The sequence below is a fragment of the Scyliorhinus torazame genome, chromosome 5 (assembly GCF_047496885.1).
Source record: "Scyliorhinus torazame isolate Kashiwa2021f chromosome 5, sScyTor2.1, whole genome shotgun sequence".
NCBI classification, from domain to species: domain Eukaryota; kingdom Metazoa; phylum Chordata; class Chondrichthyes; order Carcharhiniformes; family Scyliorhinidae; genus Scyliorhinus; species Scyliorhinus torazame.
Genome location: NC_092711.1, coordinates 160,420,858 through 160,448,151, shown reverse-complemented (window position 1 = coordinate 160,448,151; position 27,294 = coordinate 160,420,858). Strand labels below are relative to the sequence as shown.

The 27,294-nt window shown below is 47.6% G+C and overlaps 1 pseudogene; it reads left to right on the top strand.

Annotated features, from left to right (window-relative positions):
* Positions 1–9,038: 9,038 nt before the first annotated feature.
* LOC140420323 (uncharacterized) lies at positions 9,039–26,347 on the top strand (annotated as a pseudogene).
* The last annotated feature ends 947 nt before the right edge of the window (positions 26,348–27,294 follow it).

The following is a 27,294-nucleotide window of genomic DNA, read 5'->3' as shown; positions in this document are numbered from 1 at the left end:
TCAGCGACCGCGCTGGAGATTGGATGTAGGATTGTTGGCGGATGAGGGGGTGTGCGGGTGGGTGAGGGAGGCCATCCAGAATTATTTGGAGATAAATGACACGGGAGGTTTCGGCAGCAGCTGTTTGGGAAGCGCTGAAGGCAGTGGTTAGGGAGAAGCTAATTTTGATACGGGCTCATGGGAAGAAGGTGTAGTGGGTGGAGATAGATAGGCTGGTTAGGGAAGTACGCCAGGTGGACAGAAGGTATTCTGAAGCCCCGGAGGCAGGGTTCCTGAAGGAGCGGCAGAAGCTGCAGATGGAGTTTGGTCTGTTATCCACAGGGAAGGCGGTAGGGCAGCTGAGGAAGGCGAGGGGGGCGGTTTATGAGTATGGGGAGAAGGCCAGTAGGATGCTAGCACACCAGCTAAAGAAGAGGGAGGTGGCCAGGGAGATAGGAAGAGTGAAGGACAGACGGGGGAACACGATCTTGGACCCAGCGGGGGTGAATGGGGTGTTTAAGGAGTTTTATAGTCGGCTGTATGAGTCGGAACCCCCAGCTGGGGTGGAGGGGATGAGGCAGTTTTTGGAAGGGTTGGAGTTTCCGAAGGTGGAGGAAGGGTTAGTTGAGGGGTTGGGAGCCCCGATCGGGATTGTAGAAGCAATGGAGGGAATGGAGGCCATGCAGTGGAACACAGGGTCATTATATGCAGGCGACCTCCTCCTATACATTTCTGACCAGTTAGGGGTGTTGGGGGAGATTTTGCGGATCTTAGGGGAATTTGGCCGGTTCTCGGGGTACAAATTGAAGATGGGTAAGAGCGAGGTTTTTGTGATCCAGGCGAGCGGGCAGGAGAGGAGACTTGGGAAGCTGCCGTTTAAAATGGTGGGAGTTTCCGTTACTTGGGAATTCAGGTGGCACGGGGATGGGAGCAGTTACATAAATTAAATTTGACCCGGTTAGATGAACAAAGGAGGAGGACTTTCGGAGGTGGGACATGCTCCCGTTGTCACTGGCGGGGAGGGTACAGACCGTAAAAATGACGGTCCTCCCGAGATTTCTGTTTGTTTTCCAGTGCCTCCCTATTTTTATACCAAAGGCCTTTTTTAAGCGGGTGAACAGGGTGATTTCTGGTTGTGTGTGGGCGGGTAAAACCCCGCGAGTAAAGAAGGTGCTGTTAGAATGGAGCCGGGGGGGGGGGCACTGCCGAACTTTAGTAACTACTACTGGGCGGCAAATATAGCCATGATCAGGAGGTGGGTAGCGGGGGAAGGGTCAGTGTGGGAGTGGGTAGGGGCAGAATCATGTAAGGGCACAAGTTTGGGGCATTGGTAACGGCCCCTCTGCCGTTCTCCCCAGCCCGATACTTCACAAACCCAGTGGTAGTGGCGGCTCTGAGAGTTTGGGGGCAGTGGCGGAAACATACGGGAGTGGGGGGAGCATCGGTGTGGGCTCCAATTTGTGGCAACCACTGGTTTGTCCCGGGGAGGCTGGATGGGGGGCTTCAGAGGCGGCAGAGAGCAGGGATTGAGAGGCTAGGGGATCTATTTATTGATGGAAGCTTTCCACATTTAGAGGATTTGGAGAAGGAGTTTGAATTGCCGCGAGGGAATGGGTTTCGATATCTGCAGATAAGGGATTTTGCGCGAAGGCAGGTTTCGACCTTTCCCCTTCTACCGCCACAGGGGATACAGGACAAGGTGGTTTCTGGAACGGGGGTGGGGGAGAAGGAGGTTTCAGAAATTTACAAAGAACTTATGGAGTGGGAGGAAACCCAGTTAGGTGAGCTAAAGCGTAAATGGGAAGATGAGTTGGGAGGAGAGGTAGAGGCGGGTCTGTGGGAGGATGCTCTGAACAGAGTCAACACGTCCTCATCATGTGCCAGGCTCAGCCTGATACAATTCAAGGTGGTTCATCGGACACACATGACGGTGTCCCGGATGAGCAAGGTTTTTGGGATAGAGGACAGGTGGGTGAAGTGCGCGAGAGGGCCTGCAAACCATGTCCACATGTTTTGGGCATGCCTGAAGCTTAGGGGACACTGGCAGGGATTTGCGGATGTCATGTCCATTGTGCTAAAAACAAGGGTGGCGCCGAGTCCAGAGGTGGCGATTTTTGGAGTTTTGGAAGATCCGGGAGTTCAGGGGGCGAGAGAGGCTGACGTCTTGGTCTTTGTCTCCTTGGTAGCCCGGAGACGGATATTGTTAGCATGGAGGGACTCGAAGCCCCCAAAATCAGGGGTTTGGGTCAGAGACATGGCTGGGTTTCGTAGACTTGAGAAAATTAAGTTCACCCTGAGAGGATCAACGTTAGGGTTCGTTCGGAGGTGGCAGCCGTTTATCGACTTCTTTAGAGAAAACTAAACTGCCAGCAGAGGCAATAAAGGGGTGGGGGGTGATGGGATAGGGGGGTGTTAGGCTATTTTGTGTCTAGAGTAGGCGTGAGCTGTGGGAGATGGAGGGATGTTTACGCACTGAACTATGTTTACATTTGTATCGCTTATTGTAAGAAAAGCATAAATGCCTCAATAAAATGTTTTTAAAAATCTTTGCCCCTCGCACCTTAAACCTCTGTCACCCGGTAATTGACTTTTCCAACCTGGGAAAAGCTTCTGACCATCAACTCTGTCTGTGCCACTCAGAATTTTGTAAACTTTTATCAGGTCGTCCCTCAACCTCCGTCGCTCGAGTTTCGAATCCGAATTTATCCAACCTCTCCTGACAGCTAATCCCCTCCAGGCCAGGCAACATCCTGGTAAACCTCCTCTGTACTCTGTCCAAAGCCTCCACATCCTTTTGGTAATGTGGTGACCAGAATTGACGGCAATATTCCACGTGTGGCCTAACTAAAGTTCTGTACAGCTGCAGCATGACTTGCCAATTTTTATACTCAATGCCCCGACCAATGAAGACAAGCATAGAATCATAGAATTTACAGTGCAGAAGGCGGCCATTTGGCCCATCGATTCTGCACCGGCTCTTGCACCTACTTAAGCCCACACCTCAACCCTATCCCCATAACCCAGTAGCCCCACCCAACACTAAGGGCAATTTTGGTCACTAAGGGCAATTTAGCATGGCCAATCCACCTAATCTGCACATCTTTCAACTGCGGGAGGAAACCGGAGCACCCGGGGGAAACCCACGCACACACGGGGAGAATGTACAGACTCTGCACAGACAGCGACCCAAGCTGGGAATCGAACCTGGGACCCTGGAGCTGTGAAACAATTGTGCTAACCACTATGCCACCATGCTGAACAAGCATGTTGTATGCCTTCTTAGCTAACCTATCCAATTGCATTGCCACTTTCCGTGTTTTTTGTTGTTGTAAGTTCCCAATCTACCAGACCATGACAGTTTCGTTCTGCGGGAAACACCCAGATAAATTAGGCAAAAGAACCCTGTAACCACCATAGCCCATCTTCATGGCAACATGGCTGCTTTCCAACTAAATATCTTCCAACGTGCAAACACCTTTTCATTCTGTGCTCCTCGTCAAACTTGGAACCAGATAATCGCAACGAGGCTCAAAAATGGTCAGCCCACCGGAGGCAGAGGTGTTAGACCGGCCAGTCCAGCAGAAAGAAACCCTCCAATCATCACCATTCACCAGATGTCAGAATGAACAAAATGCAGTCCTGGATGTCAGTGAGAGCAGAAACAATAACAACGGAGCCAACATCTGTAATTTATTGTGAACTTGTTGGAGTCACAACAGGTACGATGAATCACAAAACCCCTTCCCACATTGAGAGCAGATGAATGGTCTCTCCCCAGAATTAACTCGCTAGTCTCTCCGGATAATTGAATGTCTCCCCTGCTCAGAGCAGGTGAATGGCCTCTTCCAGGTGTGAACTCGCCAATGTTCCTGCTGGGTGTCTGGATATCTGAATCCCTTCTCTCACTAAAAGCAGGTGAACGGCGTCTCCCCTGTGTGAACTCGCTGATGCGTCCGCAGGTTGGATAACTGAGTGAATCTCTTCTCACACTGAGAGCAGGTGAACGGCCTTTCCCCAGTGTGAACTCGCTGGTGTGTCTGCAGGTGGGATGCCCGAGTGAATCTCTTCCCACACTGAGAGCAGGTGAACGCCTTCTCCTCAGTGTGAACTCGCTGATGCGTCCGCAGGCTGGATAACTGAGCAAATCCCTTCTCACACTGAGAGCAGGTGAACGGCCTCTCCCCAGTGTGAGTTCGCTGGTGTTTCTGCAGGTTCGATGATTGAGTGAATCTCTTCTCACACTGAGAGCAGGTGAACGGCCTCTCCCCAGTGTGAACTCGCTGGTGTTTCTGCAAGTCGGATGATTGAGTGAATCTCTTCTCACACTGAGAGCAGGTGAATGGCCTCTCCCCAGTGTGAACTCGCTGGTGTGTCTGCAGGTGGGATGACCGAGTGAATCTCTTCTCACACTGAGAGCAGGTAAACGGCTTCTCCCCAGTGTGAACTTGCTGATGTGACAGCAGGCTCGATGAAGTAATGAATCCCTTCTCACACTGAGAGCAGGTGAACGGCCTCTCCCCAGTGTGAATTCGCTGATGTTTCTGCAGGGCAGATGATTGAGTGAATCCCTTCTCACACTGAGAGCAAGTGAACGGCCTGTTCCCAGTGTGAATGCGCCAATGAGCTTCCAGTGCAGATGGAAACCTGAACCCCTTCCCACAGTTCCCACATTTCCACCGTTTCTCCAGGGTCCGGGTGTCCTCGTGTCTCTCCAGGTTTGTGGATCAGTTGAAACCTCGTCCACACACAGAACACGTGTACGATCTCTCCCTGCTGTGAATGGTGCGATGTTTTTTCAGGCTGTGTAACTGGTTAAAGCTCGTTCCACAGTCAGTGCTCCAGAACACTCTCACTCGGGTGTGTGTGTCTCGGTGCTTTTCCAGTCACAATGATGTTTAAAATCTTTTGAAGCCGACAGAAAAGACAAACATTTCTCCTTCTAGATTCAATGTCCGGTGATATTCAGTTCCAAGGAATTGAGAGACTCTGTTAGTTCGAGAGGTGGGATTTCTGTCTGTAATTCCTCCTCTTCAAATATCCTGTCAAAACAATTTACAAAAGACATCACTGTCAATACAGGATAGAAATTCAGAACAGACAATTCTAGTTCCTAGAGAACATTCTTTCCTCTCTCATTCCCCAAAGCTGTAAATCTCCGTCCCACACACTCTCCCTCCATTCTCACTCTGCTGTATCTAATATCCACCCTCCCAATTCTCCTGAAGGTGCGGATTCAGGCTGATTGACAGATCCATGCTCACTGCTTCCTATCCTAGGCGCAGAGTTCATAAGAAATACGAGTGCAGTTGGCCATTCGGCCCATCGAGCCTGCTCGTCTATTCTGTGGGATCATTGGCCGATCTATGTCAGCGACATTCTCCGTGTTATTGACCAGAGGCTGAGTGTGCTGACTCAATATCTGTGAGCTCATGAGGCCACGCTGCGAAACGCCATGAAGAGATTCGATGATCCCGAGGAGAGAATCCAGAATGTTGAGCAAGATGCCTCCTCGGCAGAGGCAAGAATTTAATCCTTGGAATACTGGCTGAGTGGTGTGGTGGACTCCTGGAGAACCGAGGGTCAGAGAAAGAACATCCAAGTCGTCGGCCTGCCAGAAGGTGTGGAGGGTGAGGCTCCCGTTAGGTTCTTCAAGGACCGGCTGCCACGTTTTCTCAAGCTGGATGTGAAGCCTGAGCGATTCAAATTAGAAAGGGCATCGGATCCTGTCTTTGAGGCCGGGGTATGTTTTCATCCCAGGCCTGTAGTCTTTCACTTCCACAACTTGAAAGGTCACCAGAGGGTCCTGGAGACGGGTCAGGTGAGGTAGGACCTGGCTCCCACCTCACCGTACAGTGAATTATGTTGCTTTATTCTGTGACCCTGTAAATTGTATCTGACAACTCCGTCAAGTCTTTCAATAATCCGACTACTGCCTTGGCCTTCGCTAAATCCTCGAAGGGCAAGGATTGGAGCAATGATTTGCAGCTCAGACTAACTCAGGCTCTAATCCGGACTCTTTCCCTATCATGGTGTTGGTGTCTGAATTTGTTATCTTTTATCCTGTTGAAGGGAGTTGTTATTCTGTGAGCACCGATTGAATGTCTTCTTCTTCTCCTCGAGTGTTCCAGGGACTCGTATTATCTTATCTCAGTTATGGTAGATGTGCCGTGTGCTTATTATCCATCATCTTTCTTCTATTATCCGAGCGTTAATCATGGCAGAACCGAGTGGTGCCATTGCCGAAAGGGTGGTTCCACTGTGCTAAAGTGGATTGGTCACACTAAATTGCCGCTTAGTGTCCAAGATGTGTAGGTTTGGTGGGTTGACCATGATCAATGCACCGGGTTACGAGGATAGAATGGGGAGTGGGCTTCAGTGAAGTGTTCTTTCTGAGGCTCAGTGCAGACTTGAGGGGTGAATTGCCTTCTGCACTATAGGAGTTCTATGTCATCTATGTTGTGTTATTCATTTTAATTTGTATATGCTGTTAGTCTGTTTGTAATATTTTACAAACTGAATTGTTATCCTCTGTTTTTATATAATCTTACCCTCTTTCCCCACTCACTATTTTAACCTGTTAACTGGTTGTTCAATTGATCTGGCATTTCATCTCGAGACTCTGGTCCCTCAAATATCCTGTTCCAAATTAATTCTGCAATGTGTTTTCCTAAGCTGGCACCGAGCGGGAATTAAAAGGATGGGGGATTTATTAATCGATGTGACTTTTGCCAGTCTGAGGGCGCTGGAGGAGAAATTTGGGTTACCTCCGGGAAATACCTTTCGGTATATGCAGGTTCGGGCATTCGTGAGAAAGCAGGTAGGGGAATTCCCGCTGCTGCCGGCCCAAAGGATACAGGACAGGGTGGTTTCGGGCATGTGGGTCTGGGAGGGCAAGATATCGGAGATATACTAGAGCTGCAGGAGGCGGAGGCAGCCTCGGTGGAGGAGCTGAAGGGCAAGTGGGAGGAGGAGCTGGGTGAGGAGCTGGATGAGGGCCTGTGGGCTGATGCCCTGGGCAGGGTCAATTCCTCCTCATCTTGCGCCAGGCTCAACTTGATCCAGCTTAAAGTGGTGCATATGACAGGGGGCGAGGATGAGTACGTTTTTTTGGGTAGAGGACAGGTATATGAGGTGTTTAGGGAGCCCAGCAAACCACGCCCATATGTTTTGGACATGCCCAGCGCTTACGGAATTTTGGAAGGGCTTCGCAAATGCTATGTCCAAGGTCTTGGATACTTGGGTCAAACCGAGCTGGGGGATAGCAATATTTTGGGTATCGGATGCTCCGGGAGTGCAGGGGTCGAAAGAGGCCGGAGTTCTGGCCTTTGCTTCCTTGGTAGCCCGGAGAAGACTCTTGTTAATGTGGAGGGACGCGAAGCCCCGAAGCGTAGAGGCTTGGGTCAATGACATGGCGGGGTTTCTTAGGTTGGAGAAGATAAAGTTTGCCTTGTGAGGGTCCTGGCAGTGGTTCTCCGGGCGGTGGCAACGTTCCTTGACTTTCTGGCGGAACGTTAGGGGGAGGTCAGCAGTATCAGCAACCTGGGGGGAGGGGGGGTGGAGGAGGAGGAGGGGGGCGGGCTGATTTCTTTTGCTTTTTGTAAGGGCCGCATGTCCCATTTTGCTTTGAGATGGGTGTTAAATTGTTAATCGTTTAGAGGGTTAAGTTATTTTGTTTTGTTGGCATATTGCCCTGTTTTCTTCGTATTATTTTCCTTTTTGGAGTGTTTTGTAAAATTATTGAAAAACCTGGAATGAAAACATTTATTAAAATTTTTTTTTTTTAAATTTGCAGTGTATTGCTTGGATTTATGTTGGCAATATCTCTTGTTCCTCTCTGTGCCCATTTTCCACCATTTTTTCTGTCACTCTGTTGCACTCATTGTTTAAAAAATGAATTTTTAAAAAGCAACTCATTACAAATCTGTCCACCTCATCCGTGAATATATTCAATGACCCCCACACCCCACTGGTCCCTGTGGAAGAGAAATCCTGACACTAATAACCCTCTGAGGGAAGAGATGACTGGAAATATATAACATAGCGTCAGTACAATATTACACAACTGGAAATAATAATAAATGTACTGTATTACAGAACCATAAATAATATATCTAATCTGTCCCATATAACAACACAAAACACACTTGGCTTTACCAAGATGGCGCCGGAGCGAGGCGACTCTCTGCGAGCTCTCACAAACTGATCAACTTTTGACTTAACTTATACTCATTCTAATCTTTTAAAATTTAATTCTGAACCTAACATTATTACTAACCTCTCTCTTTTACATTGTATATGTTGTGTTGCCCTATTATGTATTTTCTTTTATTCCCTTTTCTTCTCATGTACTTAATGATCTGTTGAGCTGCTCGCAGAAAAATACTTTTCACTGTACCTCGGTACACGTGACAATAAACCAATCCAATCCAATCCAAAACATGTCTGTCTGATATTAATTTACTGCCCCTTAAATGTCAGCCACCTTCTGGGGAAACCAGCCCTTGAATTGTGAACATTGGGAAAGAGACCTTCCTTTTAGCCAGACAAATGTGTCAAGCTGAGGGAGCAAAGGATGTCAATGTCTTTAAGAGAGAGACCTGGGCCAAGCTTTGCAGAGTCTGCACCCTCCCTGGATTCACTTCCTTTCCCTTCAGAATGAGAAAATAAATGGAAAGGGGGAGAAAAGAAATTGTTTTACTCACAAATGTTGGAGACAGGAGGAAGTTTTCAGTCTGTGTGAGGCCCCAGTTTTGCTCAGTGTCCAGCTTCCGTATTCAGACAACGGGGAAGCTGATTGGATGGGGAAGAGAGTCCTTCCGGTTCACTAACTCGCCCCATTGGTCAACAACTTTCCGGCGCACGCAGAGGAATCCGCGGTGACGTCTCAAAGTCCAGTGCGCAGGTCCGGCGCGCAGACACACCAGCTCCGCCCCACTCATTGTTCCCGCTCCTCCCCAGACAAGGTTTCCAGGCAACCGGCTGACATCTCCGGCCAGAGAGAAGCCTCTCGGTTATTTCCCCTCCCCCCGGCCCGGGACTGCGCATGTCCAAGAGAGAGAGAGAGGCGAGGGAAAGCCCATCCCCTGACCTTCCTGCTGAGGCGTTGACCAATGGGAAGAGTTAGGACCGGAAGGACTCTCCTCCTCCAGCCAATCACCGCGAGCTTTGTGTGACTGGAGATTGAGCTTCACACTGTCTGATACCTCCTGTCTCCAACATCTGTGAATAAAACAATTATTTTCTCATTCTGGCCTTCAATTGGTCAGTTGCAGCAACTGAAGGGAAAGGAAGTGAATCCAGGGAAGGTGCAGACTCTGGAAATCATGGCCCAGGTCTCTCACTCTCTCTTAAAGTATCTCTCTTTAAGACAGTGATGTGGAGATGCCGGCGTTGGACTGCGGTGAGCGCAGTAAGAAGTCTTACAACACCAGGTTAAAGTCCAACAGGTTTGTTTCAAATCACTTTCGGAGCGCTGCTCCTTCCTCCGGTGAATGAAGAGGTAGGTTCCAGAAACATATATATTATATATATATATAGACAAAGTCAAAGATGCAAGACAATGCTTTGAATGCGAGCATTTGCAGGTAATTAAGTCTACAGATCTGGAGAGAGGGGTAATCCCAGGTTAAAGAGATATGAATTATCTCAAGCCAGGACAGTTGGTAGGATTTCGCAAACGCAGGCCAGGTGGTGGGGGGTGAATGTAATGTGAAATGAATCCAAGGTCCCGGTTGAGGACATACTCTTATGTGCGGAACTTGGCAATAAGTTTCTGTTCGGCGATTCTGCATCGTCGTGCGTCCTGAAGGCCGCTTTCATAGAATTTACAGTGCAGGAGGCCATTCGGCCCATCGAGTCTGCACCGGCTCTTGGAAAGAGCATCCTACCCAAGGTCAACACCTCCACCCTATCCCCATAACCCAGTAATCCCACCCAACACTAAGGGCAATTTTGGACACTAAGGGCAATTTATCACGGCCAATCCACCTAACCTGCACATCTTTGGACTGTGGGAGGAAACTGGAGCACCCGGAGGAAACCCACGCACACACGGGGAGGATGTGCAGACTCCGCACAGACAGTGACCCAAGCCGGAATCGAACCTGGGACCCTGGAGCTGTGAAGCAATTGTGCTATCCACAATGCTACCGTGCCGCCTTGGAGAATGCTTACCCAGAGATCAGAGGCTGAATGCCCTTGACTGCTGAAGTGTTCCCCGACTGGAAGGGAACATTCCTGCCTGGCGATTGTTGCGTGATGCCCCTTCGTCCGTTGTCGCAGCGTCTGCATGGTCTCGCCACTGTACCATGCTTCGGGACATCCTTTCCTGCAGCGTATAAGGTAGACAACATTGGCAGAGTTGCAGGAGTATGTACCGTGTACCTGGTGGGTGGTGTTCTCACGTGTAATGGTGGTACCCATGTCGATGATCTGGCACATCTTGCAGAGATTGCCATGGCAGGGTTGTGTGGTGTCGTGGTCACTGTTCTGAAGGCTGGGTAGTTTGCTGCAAACAATGGTTTGCTTGAGGTTGCGCGGTTGTTTGAAGGTAAGCAGTGGGGGTGTGGGGATGACCTTGGCAAGATGTTCGTCTTCATTGATGGTATGTTGAAGGCTGTGAAGAAGATGTTGTAGTTTCTCCGCTCCGAGGAAATACTGGACGACGAAGGGTACTCTGTCTGTTGTGTCCCGTGTTTGTCTTCTGAGGAGGTTGGTGCGTTTTTTTTGCTATGTCGCATTGGAACTGTCGATCGATGAGTCGAGCACCATATCCCGTTCGTACGAGCATATCTTTCTGCATCTGTAGATGTCTGTTACGCTCCTCCTTATCTGAGCAGATCCTGTGTATACGGAGGGCTTGTCCATAGGGAATAGCTTCTTTAATATGTTTAGGCTGGAAGCTGGAGAAGTGGAGCACCGTGAGGTTATCCGTGGGGTTGCGGTAAAGCGAAGGGCTGAGGTGACCGTCCTTGATGGAGATGAGTGTGTCCAAGAATGCAACCGATTTTGGAGAGTAGTCCATAGTGAGTCTGATGGTGGGATGGAACTTATTGATGTCATCATGTAGTCGTTTCAATAATTCTTCGCTGTGGGTCCAAAGGAAAAAAATGTCATCAATGTATCTGGTGTATAACGTTGGTTGATGGTCCTGTGCGGTGAGGAGGTCTTGTTCAAACTTGTGCATGAAGATGTTGGCATATTGAGGTGCGAATTTGGTCTACATGGCTGTTCCGTGTGTCTTGATGAAGAACTTGTTGTCTAAGGTGAAGACATTGTGATCCAGAATGAAGCTGATGAGTTGCAGAATTGCGTCTGGAGATTGGCAGTTAACGGTGTTTGAGTACTGAGGCTGTTGCAGCAATGCCGTCATCATGGGGGATGCTGGTGTAGAGTGCCAAGACGTCCATTGTGACGAGGAATCCTGGTTCAATTGGTCCATGGATGCTGAGTTTCTGTAAGAAGTCCGCCGTATCACGACAGAAGCTGGGCGTTCCTTGTACGATGGGTTTCAAAGATGCCCTCGATGTAGCCAGAGAGGTTCTCACACGGGGTCCCATTGCCTGATATGATAGGATGGCCTGGTGTGTCGGCCTTGTCTATTTTCGGGAGGCAGTAGAGATCTCCAACGCGGGAAGGTCTGGATCCAAGGTCTTGATCAGTCTATTGAGTTGGCGGGTGTGTTCCTTGGTTGCATCTGCAGGTAATGCCTGTCGTGTTCCTGGTTGTTGAGTTGTCGGTACATTTCTTTGCAGTAGTCCGTTCTGTTCAGTACGACAGTGGCCCCCCCTTTGTCTGCTGGTTTGATGACGATGCTGCGGTTGGTCTTGAGAGCGCGGATGGCATTGTGTTGTGCTTGGGTGACGTTCGGGGCTGTCTTGTGAATGCGACTGATGAATCTGGCATTGACGCGACTCCTGACGGCTTGAGCATACATGTCGAGTCGAGGGCAGCAGCATTCTGGAGGGGTCCAATTCGACTCTTTCCTCTTCGGTTGCCGCACCGCAGATCTCTCGGTCTGCTGTTCTGGTTCATTGGTAGTCTGCTTGTGTTCGCTGTTGGCCTCTTGGGGTCTATGGAAGAATTCCCAGAGCCTCATTTGCCTGATGAACTCCTCCGTGTCTGCCGCGAGACTGATGGCGCAGAATCGCCGAGCAGAAGCTTATAGCCAAGTTCCGCACACATGAGTGCGGCCTCAACCGGGATATGGGGTTCATGTCGCATTACATTCATCCCCCACCATCTGGCCTGCGAAATCCTACCAACTGTCCTGGCTTGACACAATTCACACCTCTTTAACCTGGGGTTACCCCATCTCTGGATCTGTAAAGATTTAATCACCTGCTAATGCTCGCATTCCAAGCATTAAGACCATAAGACATAGGAGCGGAAGTAAGGCCATTCGGCCCATCGAGTCCATTCCACCATTCAATCATGGCTGATTTCAACTCCATTTACCCGCTCTCTCTCTCCATAGCCCTTAATTCCTCGAGAAATCAAGAATTTATCAACCTCTGTCTTAAAGACACTCAACATCCCGGCCTCCACCGCCCTCTGTGGCAATGAATTCCACAGACCCACCACTCTTTGGCTGAAGAAATTTCTCCTCATCTCTGTTCTAAAGTGACTCCCTTTTATTCTAAGGCTGTGCCCGGGTCCTCGTCTCCCCTGCTAATGGAAACAACTTCCCTACGTCCACCATATCTAAACCATTCATTATCTTGTAAGTTTCTATTGGCTCTCCCCTCAACCTCCTCAACTCCAATGTATATAATCCCAGGATCCTCAGACGTTCATCGTATGTTAGGCCTACCATTCCTGGGATCATCCGTGTGAATCTCCGCTGGACCCGCTCCAGTGCCAGTATGTCCTTCCTGAGGTGTGGGGCCCAAAATTGTTCACAGTATTCTAAATGGGGCCTAACTAATGCTTTATAAAACTTCAGAAGTACATCCCTGCTTTTATATTCCAAGCCTCTTGAGATAAATGACAACATTGCATTTGCTTTCTGAATTACGGACTCAACCTGCAAGTTTGCCTTCAGAGAATCCTGGACTAGGACTCCCAAGTCCCTTTGTACTTCAGCATTATGAATTTTGTCACCGTTTAGAAAATAGTCCATGCCTCTATTCTTTTTTCCAAAGTGCAAGACCTCGCACTTGCCCACGTTGAATTTCATCAGCCATTTCTTGGACCACTCTCCTAAACTGTCTAAATCTTTCTGCAGCCTCCCCACCTCCTCCATACTACCTGCCCCTCCACCTATCTTTGTATCATCGGCAAACGTAGCCAGAATGCCCCCAGTCCCGTCATCTAGATCGTTAATATATAAAGATAACAGCTGTGGCCCCAACACTGAACCCTGCGGGACACCACTCGTCACCGGTTGCCATTCCGAAAAAGAACCTTTTATCCCAACTCTCTGCCTTCTGCCTGACAGCCAATCGTCAATCCATGTTAGTACCTTGCCTCGAATACCATGGGCCCTTATTTTACTCAGCAGTCTCCCGTGAGGCACCTTATCAAAGGCCTTTTGGAAGTCAAGATAGATAACATCCAATGGCTCTCCTTGGTCTAACCTATTTGTTATCTCTTCAAAGAACTCTTAACAGGTTTGTCAGGCACGACCTCCCCTTACTAAATCCATGCTGACTTGTCCTAATCCGACCCTGCACTTCCAAGAATTTAGAAATCTCATCCTTAACAATGGATTCTAGAATCTTGCCAACAACCGAGGTTAGGCTAATTGGCCTATAATTTTCCATCTTTTTCCTTGTTCTTTTCTTGAACAGGGGGGTTACAACAGCGATTTTCCAATCCTCTGGGACTTTCCCTGACTCCAGTGACTTTTGAAAGATCATAACTAACACCTCCACTATTTCTTCAGCTATCTCCTTTAGAACTCTAGGATGTAGTCCATCTGGGCCTCGAGATTTATCAATTTTTAGACCTCTTAGTTTCTCTAGCACTTTCTCCTTTATGATGGCTACCATATTCAACTCTGCCCCCTGACTCTCCTGAATTGTTGGGATATTACTCATGTCTTCTACTGTGAAGACTGACGCAAAGTACTTATTTAGTTCCTCAGCTATTTCCTTGTCTCCCATCACTAGATTACCAGCGTCATTTTGGAGCGGCCCAATGTCTACTTTTGCCTCCCGTTTGTTTTTAATGTATTTAAAGAAACTTTTACGATCATTCCTAATGTTACTGGCTAGCCTACCTTCATAATTGATCCTCTCTTTCCTTATTTCTCTCTTTGTTATCCTCTGTTTGTTTTTGTAGCCTTCCCAATCTTCTGACTTCCCACTACTCTTTGACAGATTATAGGCTTTCTCTTTTGCTTTGATGCATTCCCTAACTTCCTTTGTCAGCCATGGCTGCCTAATCCCCTGTCTGATAACCTTTCTTTTCTTTGGGATGAACCTCTGTACTGTGTCCTCAATTACTCCCAGAAACTCCTGCCATTGCTGTTCTACTGTCTTTCCCACTAGGGTCTGCTCCCAGTCGATTTTCGTCAGTTCCTCCCTCATGTCCCTGTAGTTACCTTTATTTAACTGTAACACCTTTACATCTGATTCAACCTTTCTTTCAAATTGTCTGGCATCTTTGAATCTGTCTATATATATATATATATATATATATGTATGTTTCTGGAACATACCTCTTCATTCACCTGAGGAAGGAGCAGCGCTCCAAAAGCTAGTGACATCGAAACAAAGCTGTTGGACTTTAACCTGGTGTTGTAAGACTTCTTACTGTGCTCACCCCAGTCCAACGCCGGCATCTCCACATCATGTCTTTAAGAGAGAGACCTGTGCCAAGCTTTCCAGGGTCTGCACCCTCCCTGGATTCACTTCATTTCGCTTCAGTTACTGCAAGTGACCAATTGAAGGTCAGAATGAGAAAAGAAATGGAAAGGGGGAGAAAAGAAAGTGTTTTACTCCCAGATGTTGGAGACAGGAGGAGGTTTCAGTCTGTGTGAAGTTCAATCATTTACACAAAGCCCGCGTGCTGATTGGCTGGAGGACTAGAGACCTTCCGGTCCTCCAGCTCTTCCCATTGGTCAAAATGTCACAGGGAGGTCAGGGGTGGGCGCTCCGTCGCGCACACGCAGCTTCCTTTCTTCCCTGCACATGCGCAGCCCCGGGCTCGGTTGGAGGGGAAGGTCACTGACTGGGTTGTCCCCCCGTCAGACCCTGCGCACCGACCAGGCTGCACGGAAAGAGCTGAAGCGGCTCCCTGACTCCCTGTCGGAAGGGAAGCCGCGCACCTCCCGCCAGACACCCGCAAATGTCAATATTTTTATTACTTTTCTTTTCACCATTTTTCAAACAATGAAAGCAGCAGAAAAACTGGCGGGAAATGGGCCCAGAGAACAAGAGATATTGCCGCAGAAATACAACCAGACATTGAGAATTCATTCAGAACAGGATATCTGAGGGAGCACAGCCTCCAGATGAAATGTCAGCAATTCAACAACCAGTCAACATGTTCACATAGTGAGTGGGGAAAGAGGGTTAGATTCTATAAAAACAGGAGGATAACAATGCAGCTCACACACCCCAAAGTATTGGGGAACTGACTAACAACATAGTCAAACTTGAAATGGATACATTGAATTCGCTCATGGGAAGCCCAGGAAGAGCAAGCCAATAAAATTGAAACATCTGAATTTGAGGTTGGGGTCTCATCCGTTGCAGAATGGGGAGGGCAAATTTTTAAAAATAAGACAGGATCTGTACAACGTTAACTGGGAGCAGCCACTTGTAGAAAAATCTACATCAGAGCAGTGGGGTTCAATCAAAAGGCACATGGCGGCACGGTAGCTAGCACCGCTGCTTTACAGCTCTCGGGTCCCAGGTTCGATTCCCGGCTTGGGTCACTGTCTGTGTGGAGTCTGCACGTTCTCCCCGTGTCTGCATGGGTTTCCTCCGGTTTCCTCCCACAGTTCAAAGATGTGCAGGTTAGGTGGTTTGGCCGTGTTACATTGCCCTTAGTGTCCAAAAAGATTAGGTGGGGTCACGGGGATAGGGTGGAGGTGTGGGCCTCAGTGGGGTGCTCTTTCCAAGGGCCGGTGCTGACTCGATGGGCCAAATGATCTCCTCCTGCACTGTAAATTCAATGATTCTGTGTTCCCATGATAGTGAAGGATGGGAGCAATAAGTCCAGGGAACCCTGGATGTCAAGGGATATCCAGGGTTGGGTAAGGAATTAAAGGTGAGTCTTATCACAGATACCGAGGGCTCAAAGTGGATGTCCTGGAGGAACATAGAAAGTGCAAAGGATTACTTAAGAAAGGAATTAGGAGAGCAAAGAGGGAGCTTGGAAATGAACTGTTGGACAAAATAAAGGAAAATCCAACAAAATTTTATAAGTATATTTGGGGCAGGAGGTTGACTAGGGTAGGAGTAGGGACCAATGTGGCAATGTGTGCATGGAACTGGAAGATACAGGTGAGGTTTTAAATGAGTACTTTGCATCTGTGTTCACTACAGAGAAGGATGATGTAGGTATAGAAATCACGGAGGCACATTGTGATTTGCTTGAACAACTTGACTTTGAGAGGGAGAAGGTATGAACAGTTTCACCAGGTTTGAAAGTGGATAAATACCCAAAGCCAGATGAGATGTAACCCAGGCTGTTGTGGAAGGCAAAGAAGAAGATTGCAGAGGCTCTGACAAACATTTTCAAATCTTCTCTGGCCACAGGAGAGGTGTCTGAGGACTGGTAGACAGCTAATGTGGTGCCATTATTCAAGAAGGCAAGTAGGGACAAACCAGGAAGTTACAAGCCAGTGAGTCTAACTTCACTGCCAGGGAAACTACTGCAATACATTCTGAGGGACAGAATTAATCTCCACTTGGAGAGGCAAGGATTAAACAAGGGAGAGCATGTCTTACAAATTTGATTGAATTTTTTGAGGAAGTGACTAGGTTGTAGATGAGGGTAGTGCGGTTCATGTAGTCGACATGGACTTTAGTAAGGCTTTAGACAAATTCTCACATGGGAGGCTGATGCAGAAGGTAAGAGCCCAGGGGATTCAGGGCAATTTGGCAAACTGGATCCAAAACTGGCTTAGTCGTAGGAGGCAGAGGGTGATGTTTGAAGGTTGTTTTTGTGCCTGGAAGCCTGGGTCCAATGGTGTTCTGCAGGGATCAGTGCTGGGTCACTTGTTGTTTGTAGTACACATCAGTGATCTGGATGTGAATGCAGGAGGTATAATTAGGAAGTTAACAGCTGACACAGGAATTAGTGGTGTGGTAAATAGTGAGGAACAAGACCTTAGGTTACAGGACAATATGGATTTGCTGGTTCATGGGCAGATGAGGGGGCAGCAGGGTGGTGCAGGGGTTAGCACTGCCACCTCCCAGCGCCGAGGACCCAGAAACTATCCCGGACACATTCCAGAAATTCACTCCCTTTCTGACAGGTGCTTGTCTGCCTCTCCCAATCTGTGTCAGTTATAATCCCCATTAATACTTCTCTGCCTTTACTACACACTTGCTAAATTTCTGCCTTTATACAATCCAGCACCTCAGAACTGCTACGAGGTTTTAGATTGTTTTTCTTCCTCAGTTCCACTCCTATGGTCACCACTGGATGCTTTCCCCTCATTGTTTCCTCGCTCACCATTGAGGTGGTAGTATTTCTAATCAGTAAGGCTGATCCACGTCCTCTACCATATTCTCTGTCCCCCCCTGTAAACTTTATAACCGGTATATTTAGTTCCCAGTCCTGACCATCCTGCAGCCAATTCTCTGCAATAGCGACAACATCATAATCTTCAACTTGCATTTGTGTCTGCAGCTCATCTAGTTTATTCCTTACACTCCGTGTATTTGTCTATAGAACTCTTAATCGGGCTGTTCCCCCGACCGCTCGCTCAGCACTGCTTCTTTGTTATTTGCTTGTTTGTTATTTGCTTGTTTGTTATTTGATTGTTAGTTACTTTTGCTTTAACCAGTATACTACTTGTAGTTTTGTCATTAGCTGCCGTTAGGTTCCTGACGACCTCCCTATTTATCCTTTCCACGAGGACACTGGTCCCAGATCGGTTCAGGTGGAGACCGTCCCAACGGTACAGATCCCTCCTGTCCCAATACTGATGCCAGTGCCCCATGAAATGGAACCCCTCTTTCCCACACCACTCCTTTAGCCACGTGTTTACTTCCCTAATTTTCTCATCCTGGGCCAATTTACACGTGGCTTGGAGATTATAACCTTGAGGAACTGTTCTTTAATTTTGTTCCTAGTTCGTGATTTTCCCCAAACAGGTCCTCTTTCCGAGTCTTGCTGATGTTGTTTGTCCCAACGTGGGCCACAACAACTGGATCCTCCCCCTCCCTCTCCAATATCCTTTCAAGTCGGTTAGAGATGCCCCTCACCCTGGCACCGGGCAGGCAACATACCATGTGGGACTCTCGGTCCTGCTTCCAAAGGATATTATAGAATCCCCGACAACGACTATTTCCTCCCCCCACTTGAATGGCCTCCTGTACCAGGGTGCAGTGGTCAGCAAGCTCATCCTTCCTACAGTCACTGCTCCGATACTCTGCCCCTCCGAGTCTGCTCCCTGGAGACTCAGCTGTGAATCCCCGAGATAAGGTTTCTGTATTCACAGCTCCGAAACTCGGTCCCTCTGTCCGCTCCCTGGAGACTAGGTATGGGGAATAAGTGCATCAGGCTCTGGTCAGACCCCATTTGGAGTATTGTGAGCAGTTTGGGGACCCGTATCTCAGGATGGATGCACTGGCCTTGGAAAGGGTCCAGAGGAGGTTCACAAGAATGATCCCTGGAATGAAGAGCTTGTCGTATGAGGAACAGTTGAGGACTCTGGATCTGTTTTCGTTGGAGTTTAGAAGGATGAGGGGGGATCTTATTGAAACTTACAGGATACTGCGAGGCCTGGATAGGGTGGACGTGGAGAGGGTGTTTTCACTTGTAGGAAAAACTAGAACCAGAGGACACAATCTCAGTCTAAAGGAACGATCCTTTAAAACACAGATGAGGAGGAATTTCTTCAGCCAGTGGGTGGTGAATCTGTGGAACTCTGCCGCAGAAGGCTGTGGAGACCAAATCATTGTATGTCTTTAAGAAAGAGATAGATAGGTTCTTGATTAATAAGGGGGTCAAGGGTTATGGGAAGGAGTCAGGAGAATGGGGTGAGAAAAGTATCAGCCATGATTGAATGACGGAGCAGAGTCGAATGGCCGAGTGCCCTAATTCTGCTTCTATGTCTTATGGTCTTGTGGTATTGGAACCGCGGTATTGGGGAAAGAGAGAACAAAGAATGGTCCAAAGAAATTAGAATTATCTGTTCTGAACTTCTATCCTGGACTGAGCGTTAACTTTTGTAAACTCCTTTTACAGATTTTAGAAGACGAGGAATTACAGACAGAAATCTCAATTGTCACGTCTCGGTCTTACAGACTCACTCGATACTTGGGATCTGAATATCATCGGCCTTTGAATCTCGAAGGAGAAATGTTTGCCCGATCTGTCGGCATCAAACATTTTAAACATCAGTGTGATTGGAAAAGCACCGAGACACACGCACCCGAGTGAGAGTGTTCCAGAGCACTGACTGTGGAAAGAGCTTTAAACAGTTACACAGCCTGAAAACACATCGCACCATTCACAGCGGGGAGAGACTGTACACGGGTTGTGTCTGTGGACGAGACTTCATGTCCAACATGGAGAGACACGAGGAGATGCAAAACATGAGGAAACCGTGGAAATGTGGGGACTGTGGGAAGGAATACAGAATCCCATCTCAGCTGGAGATTCATCGACGCAGTCACACTGGGGAGAGGCCGTTCACCTGCTCTGTGTGTGGGAAAGGATTTCCTCAGTTCTCCAGCCTGAAGTCACACCAGCGAGTTCACACTGGGGAGAGGCCGTTCACCTGCTCTCAGTGTGGGAAGGGATTCACCAAGTTATCCAGCCTGAAGTCACACCAGTGAGTTCACACTGGGGAGAGGCCATTCATCTGCTCTCTGTGTGGGAAGAAATTTCCTCGCTTATCCAGCCTGAAGAGACACCAGCGAGTTCACACTGGGGAGAAGCAGTTTACCTGCTCTCAGTGTGGGAAGGGATTCATTCAGTTGTCAGACCTGAAGACACACCAGCGAGTTCACACTGGAGAGAGACCATTCACCTGCCCTCAGTGTGGGAAGGGATTCACTCAGTTATCCAGCCTGAAGACACACCAGCGATTTCACACTGGGGAGAGGCCGTTCAACTGCCCTCAGTGTGGGAAGGGATTCCCTCGGTTACCGGACCTTAAGAGACACCAGCGCGTTCACACTGGAGAGTGGCCATTCACTTGCTCTCAGTGTGGGAAGGGATTCAGTGATTCATCCAACCTGCGGACACATCAGCGAGTTTACACAGGGGAGAGGCCATTCACCTGCGCTCAGTGTGGGAAGGAATTCACTGACTTATCGAACCTAAAGAGACACCGGCGAGTTCACGCTGGGTAGAGTCCGTTCACCCCTCAATGTGGGAAGGGAATACATGATTCATCGCACCTGCTGACACACCAACAAGTTCCCAGTTGATTACAGAGGTTGGATTCTGCTGTTATTGTTTCTGCTTCAATTACATCAAGGACGGCATTTTGTTCATTCTAACTGTTGGTCAATGGGGAGGGTCGCAGGATTTATTTCTGTTAGACATGCCGGTCTCATGGCTTTGTCTCCAGAGGGCTGATGCTCTTCGAACCTTGTTGCGACTACCTTGTTTTAAATTTCACAAGGATCACAGAGTGAAGGGGTATTTGGAAGTGAGAAGATATTTAGTTTGCATTTCTGTTTGGATGCCCCCCAAATCCTGCCACATTGCCATGAAGATGGGCCCTGGTGGTTACATGTTTTTTTTTGTTTAATTTCTCTGGGTGTTTCGCACAGAAGAAACTATCAGGGTGTGGGGGGCAAGTTGTCGGAGGTGGACTGGGAAACCACATTAAATGGGAGACAGGCAATAGCTAATATTTAAGGAATTATATATCTACCGGGGGGTCAGTTAGCTCAGTTGGCTGGATGGCTGGTTCATGATGCGGAGTGCCTCCAATAGCCGGGGTTCAACTGTTGTACTGGCTGAGGTTATCCATTAAGGGTCCACCTTCTCAACATTGCCCCTCGCCTGAGGTGTGGTTACCCTCAGGTTAAATCACCAGTTATCTCTCTCTCTCTCTCTCAAAAGGGAGATCAGCCTCTGGTCCTCTGGGACTTTGGCAACTTTCATTTCACACACATACACCAAATATAGATTCCTTCAGGGAACAAAAATCCAACCGGAAAAGTGATGCCACCGTGGCTAACAAGAGAAGTTAAAGATTCCATTAGATCAAAGGAAGAGGCTCATAAAGTGGCCAAAATAGTTGTAAAGCCTGAGGATTGGGAACTTGTTTTAGAATTCAGCAAAGGAGGACCAAAAGAAACTGATGAGGAGAAAATAGAATATGAGAGCAAACTGGGGAGAAACGTAAAAACTGACTGGAAAAGCTCCTATAGGAATGTGAAAAGGAAAAGATTAGCAAAGACTAAGGTGAGTCCATTCCAGGCAGAGAGAGGAGAGTTTACCATGGGGAATAAGGAAATGACAAAGAAACTAAACAATATGTCTATCTTCACAGAGGAAGATACAGAAATTATCCCCAAAACACTGGAGAAGCAAGGAATTAGTGAGCACGAGGGAATGAAAAGGATTAATATTTGTAAAAAGTGGAACTGGAGAAATTAATGTGGTTGAAAGTTAATAAATCCCCAAAAGCTGCTGCTCTACATCCCAGAGTGCTGAAAGAGGCGGCTGTAGAGATCGTGGATACATTGGTGATCATCTTTCAAAATTCTATAGATTCTGGAATGGTTCCTGCAGATTGGAAGGTGGTAAATGTAACCCCAATATTTAAGGAGGGAGAGAGAAAACGGAGAACCACAGACCCATTAGCCTGACATCAGTCTGAGGGAAAATGCTGCAATCTATTATAAAGGATGTGATAACATACGAATTAGGAGCAGGAGTAGGCCACTCGGCCCCTCGAGCCTGCTCCATCTTTCAATAAGTTCTAAGCTGATCTGATTGTAACCTCAACTCCACATTGCCGCTGACCCCCAATAACCTTTCACCCCCTTGATTTTCAAGAATCTATCCAGCTCCGCCTTCAAAATATTCAAAGACTCTGCTTCCACTGCCCTTTGAGGAAGAGAGTTCCAAAGACTCCCAACCCTCTGAGAGAAAAAAGTTCTCATCTGCCGTAAATGATTCTCCCACAAGAGGAAACATCCTTTCCACATCCACCCTTTCGAGGCCCCTCAGGATCTTATACGTCACCTAAAATCCATTGGACACAGGCCCAGCCTGTCCAATCATTCCTCATAAGACCAGCCTCCAATTCCAGGTACGAGTTCAGTAAACCTTCTCTGAACTGCTTCCAACACATTTACATCATTCCTTAAATGAGAGCAATACTGTACACAGTGCTCCAGATGTGGTCTCACCAATGTCCTGTATAAATAAAGCATAACCTCCCTACTTTTGTATTCAATTCCCCTCACAATAGACAATAACATTCTATTAGCTTTCCGAATTACTTGCTGTACCTGTATACTCGCCTTTTGTGAATCATGCTCTTGGACACCCAGAACCCTCTGAATCTCAGAGCTCTGCAATCTCTCACCATTTACATAATTTTTATTATTCTTCCTGCCAAAATGGACAATTTCACATTTTCTCACATTGTACTCTATTTGCCAGATCTTTTCCCGCTCACTTAACCTATCTATATCACTTTGTCGTCTCCTTCTGTCCCCTTCACAATTTACTTTCCTACCTATCTTTGATCATTGGAACATAGGAGCCGGAGTTGGCCATTCAGCCCATCGAGCCTGCTCACCATTCAATAAATAGGAGCAGGAGTTGGCCATTCAGCCCGTCGAGCCTGCTCCATCATTCAATACGATCATGGCTGACCATCCACTTCAATGCCTTTTTCCCCACACTATCCCCATATCCCTTTGTGTTATTGGTATTTAGAAATCTGTCAGTCTCTGCTTTAAACACACTCAATGACTGAGTTCCCACAGCCCTCTGGGGTAGAGAATTCCAAATAATTGACAACCCTCTGAGTAAAGAAATGTCTCCTCCGAGACCTGTCCTAAGTGACTTCCCCCTTATTTTGAAATTGTGTCCCCTGGTTAGAGTGGTTTCACAGGTCGGCGCAACATCGAGGGCCGAAGGGCCTGTACTGCGCTGTTAGGTTCTATGGTTCTGGACTCCCCAATCAGGGGAAACATCTCACCTGCACCTCCCCTGTTTATTCCATTCGGTATTTTATAGATTTCAATGAGGTTACCTCCCATTCTTTAAAACTCTAGAGAATACAGGCCCAGTTTCCTCGATCTCTCTTCATAGGACAGTCCTGCCATCCCCAGAACAAGTCTGGTGAACCTTCATTGCCCTCCCTCTGTGACAATAATACCTTTCCTAAGGTCAGGGGAGTAAAACTGCACACAGTACTCCAGCTGGGGTCTAACCAAGGTCCTATACTATTGAAGCAAGTCTTCACTACTCCTGGACTCTCATCCTCTTGTGATAAAGACCAACATCCCGTCAGCCTTCCCAATAACTTGCTGCGCCTGTATGTTAGCCTTCAGTGACTTATTGATGAGGACACCCAGGTCCCTTTGTACATCTACACTTTCTAATCTCTAACCATTTCAGAAATACTCTGCTCATCGGTTCCTCCTACAAAGTAATAATCTTACATTTTTCCACATTATATTCCACCTGCCATGTCCTTGCCCACTCACTAAGTCTGTCCAAATCCTCCTGGAGCCGTTTTACATCTTCCTCACAACACACATTCCCACCCAGCTTTGTGTCATCTGTGAACTTGGAAATATTATATTTGGTTCCCACATCCAGATCATTGTATAAACTATGAACAGCTGGGACCCAAGTACTGAACTTTGTGATACCCCACTAGTCACAACCTGCCAAGGGGAGAATGACCCATTTATTCCTCCTCTCTGTTTTCTGCCTGTTAGCCAATCCTCAATCCATGCCAGTATATTACCTCCTATCCCATGTGTTTTCATTTTGCAAACTGACCTCTGGCGACACAGTGGTTAGCACAATGCCTCACAACGCCAGACACCGGGGTTCGATTCCAACCTTGGGCAACTGTCTGTGTGGAGTTTGCATATTCTTCCTGTGTCTGCGTTGGTTTCCTCCGGGTGCTTCGGTTTCCTCCCACAGACCCAAGATGTGCAGGTTAGGTGGATTGGCCATTCTAAATTGTCACTAGGTGGGGTTACGGGGATAGGTTGGGGTATTGTGATTAGGTACGGTGCTCTTTCACAGGGTCGGTGCAGACTCGATGGGCCAAATGGCCTCCTGCACTGTAGGGATTGTTGATTCTATGAGCTCCTGTGGGGTGTTTATCAAAAGCTTTCTGAAAATCCAAGTGAACTACATCCACAGACGCCCCTTTATCAATTCTGATAGTAACATCCTCAAAAACCTAAATGATTCATCAAACATTATTTCCGATTCCGAAATCCATGTTTGATTTTTTTAATCCACCTACCTGCACATCTTTGGGTTGTGGGGGTGAAACCCACGCAAACACGGGGAGAGTGTGCAAACTCCACACGGACAGTAACCCAGAGCCGCGATCGAACCTGGGACCTCGGTGCCATGAGGCAGCAGTGCTAACCACTGCACCACCATGCTGCCCTCTAAATGCATGTTTATTCTTACCCAGGTGTCCATTTATCACATCCTTTATAATAGATTCTGGTATTTTCCCAATACTGATGTTAGGCTAACAGTTCTGTAGTTCACCATTTTATCTCTCCCTCCCTTCCTGAACAGTGGGGTGACATTTGCTACCTTACATCTGCAGGAACCATTCCAGAATCTATAGAATTGTGGAAGATGATCATCAATGTATCCACAATCTTTATATCATCACTTTTGACTGGTTCTGAGACATATAGAACATTACAGCGCAGTACAGGCCCTTCGGCCCTCGATGTTGCGCCGACCTGTGAAACCACTCTAAAGCCCATCTACGCTATTCCCTTATCGTCCATATGTCTATCCAATGACCATTTGAATGTCCTTAGTGTTGGCGAGTCCACTACTGTTGCAGGCAGGGCATTCCACGCCCTTACTACTCTCTGGGTAAAGAACCTACCTCTGACATCTGTCTTATATCTATCTCCCCTCAATTTAAAGCTATGTCCCCTTGTGCTAGACATCACCATCCGAGGAAAAAGGCTCTCACTGTCCACCCTATCCAATCCTCTGATCATCTTGTATGCCTCAATTAAGTCACCTCTTAACCTTCTTCTCTCTAACAAAAACAGCCTCAAGTCCCTCAGCCTTTCCTCATAAGATCTTCCCTCCATACCAGGCAACATTCTGGTAAATCTCCTCCACACCCTTTCCAATACTTCCACATCCTTCCTATAATGCGGCGACTTCAGTTTGGATTTCTGGTGCAGAGTAAAGTATAACCGTGGTGTGGAATTTTAGATTGTGTAAAAGGACAAAAGTTCTATTTTATAAATAAAGATGTAGGTTTCTGGCAAAAATAGTGTTTCGTTAAGGTTGCTTCTGAGGCATCGCAGTGGTGCAGTGGTTAGCACTGCTGCCTCACGGCACCGTGGACCCGAGTTCAATCCCGGCCCCGGGTCACTGTCCGTGTGGAGTTTTCACATTCTCCCCGTGTCTGTGTGGCTCACACCCCCACCAACCCAAAGATTTGGTGGATTGGCCACGCTAAATTGCCCCTTAATTGGAAAAATTAAAAACAAAATGTTGCTTCTGGTTTGTTTGCTGCAGTAAAACCCATTAAACCGTAAGGCCTGTTGTGTGATCCTTTCAACTGTTGACTTGGAATTGATTTTTTTTTAAAGTTACTGATCTGTACAGAGATCCTAATCCACAAGTTTTGACTTCCCATTTGAGCCTCAGGCAGCTTTCTGGCTCACTTCTCGTGTCAGTGACAACCAGGAGATGGAGCTGAGGGCTGAATTTAGTTGAGAACAATGGGGCCTGCACCCCAGTTGGGAAACTGCCATGGATGTCGCACTAAGAGAGACCGGAATATGCTGGAGGACTGACGGGGAAATGGACATCCAACCAATTAGGACACAGGACAGGGTGACCAGGGCTGGTAGTGACGTGACCCCCGGTATTCAGTGCCCCTGTGTCCAAAGTGGGGAATCACGGGAACAGAAAAACCATTTGGGTTCTAAACATTGCGAACATCCTTTTACTCTGCTTGCTATAAGTAATTTCCTGTTAGGTTTTTTAACCATGTTGTTTCATTAATAAACAATTAATCGTAGCAATATTTGATTTTGCTGGATTTTTCATGATTAGATTGATGTAGCTCAGGGAAAGTGAGTGAGAGGAGTTGACAGGCTCTTTCACAGAATACAAGTCCCTCTAAGGTGATTGGCAAAGGAACCAGAGGGGAAGAGTAGATTTGATTTTTCTTTTTTATAAAATAAATTTAGAGTACCCAATTATTTCTTTTCCCAATTAAGGGCAATTTAGCATGACCAATCCACCTAACCTGCACATCTTTGGGTTGTGGGGGTGAAACCCACACAGACATGGGGAGAATGTGCAAACTCCACACGAACAGTGACCTAGGGCCAGGATTCGAACCTGGGTCCTTCACTCTGCAGTCCCAGTCGGGCAGCACGGTAGCATTGTGGATAGCACAATTGCTTCACAGCTCCAGGGTCCCATGTTCGATTCCCGGCTTGGGTCACTGTCTGTGCAAAGTCTGCACATTCTCCCCGTGTGTGCGTGGATTTGCTCCGGTTTCCTCCCACAGTCCAAAGATGTGCGGGTTAGGTGGATTGGCCATGCTAAATTGCCCTTGGTGTTGGGTGGGGGATAAGGTGGAGGTGTTGACCTTGGGTAGGGTGCTCTTTCCAAGAGACGGTGCAGACTCGATGGGCTGAATGGCCACCTGTACTGTAAATTCTATGATTCTATGATAACCACTGCGCCACATGCCGGCCCTATGATTTTTCTTTTGACACATAAAATGGGGTTCGGGGAGTCAATTATGATTGACTCATTTATTGAGGCTCCTTGAGGGAGTAACATGGGATGTCAATAAAGGGAAACCTGCAGATGTGGTTTATTTAGGTTTTCAGAAAGTATTTCCCAAGGTGCCACATCGAAGGTCACTGCACAACATAAGAGCTCATGGTGTAGACTAGAGGGCAACATATAGAGGATTGGTTAGCTCACAGGAAGCAGAGAGTGGGTATAAATGGGTCA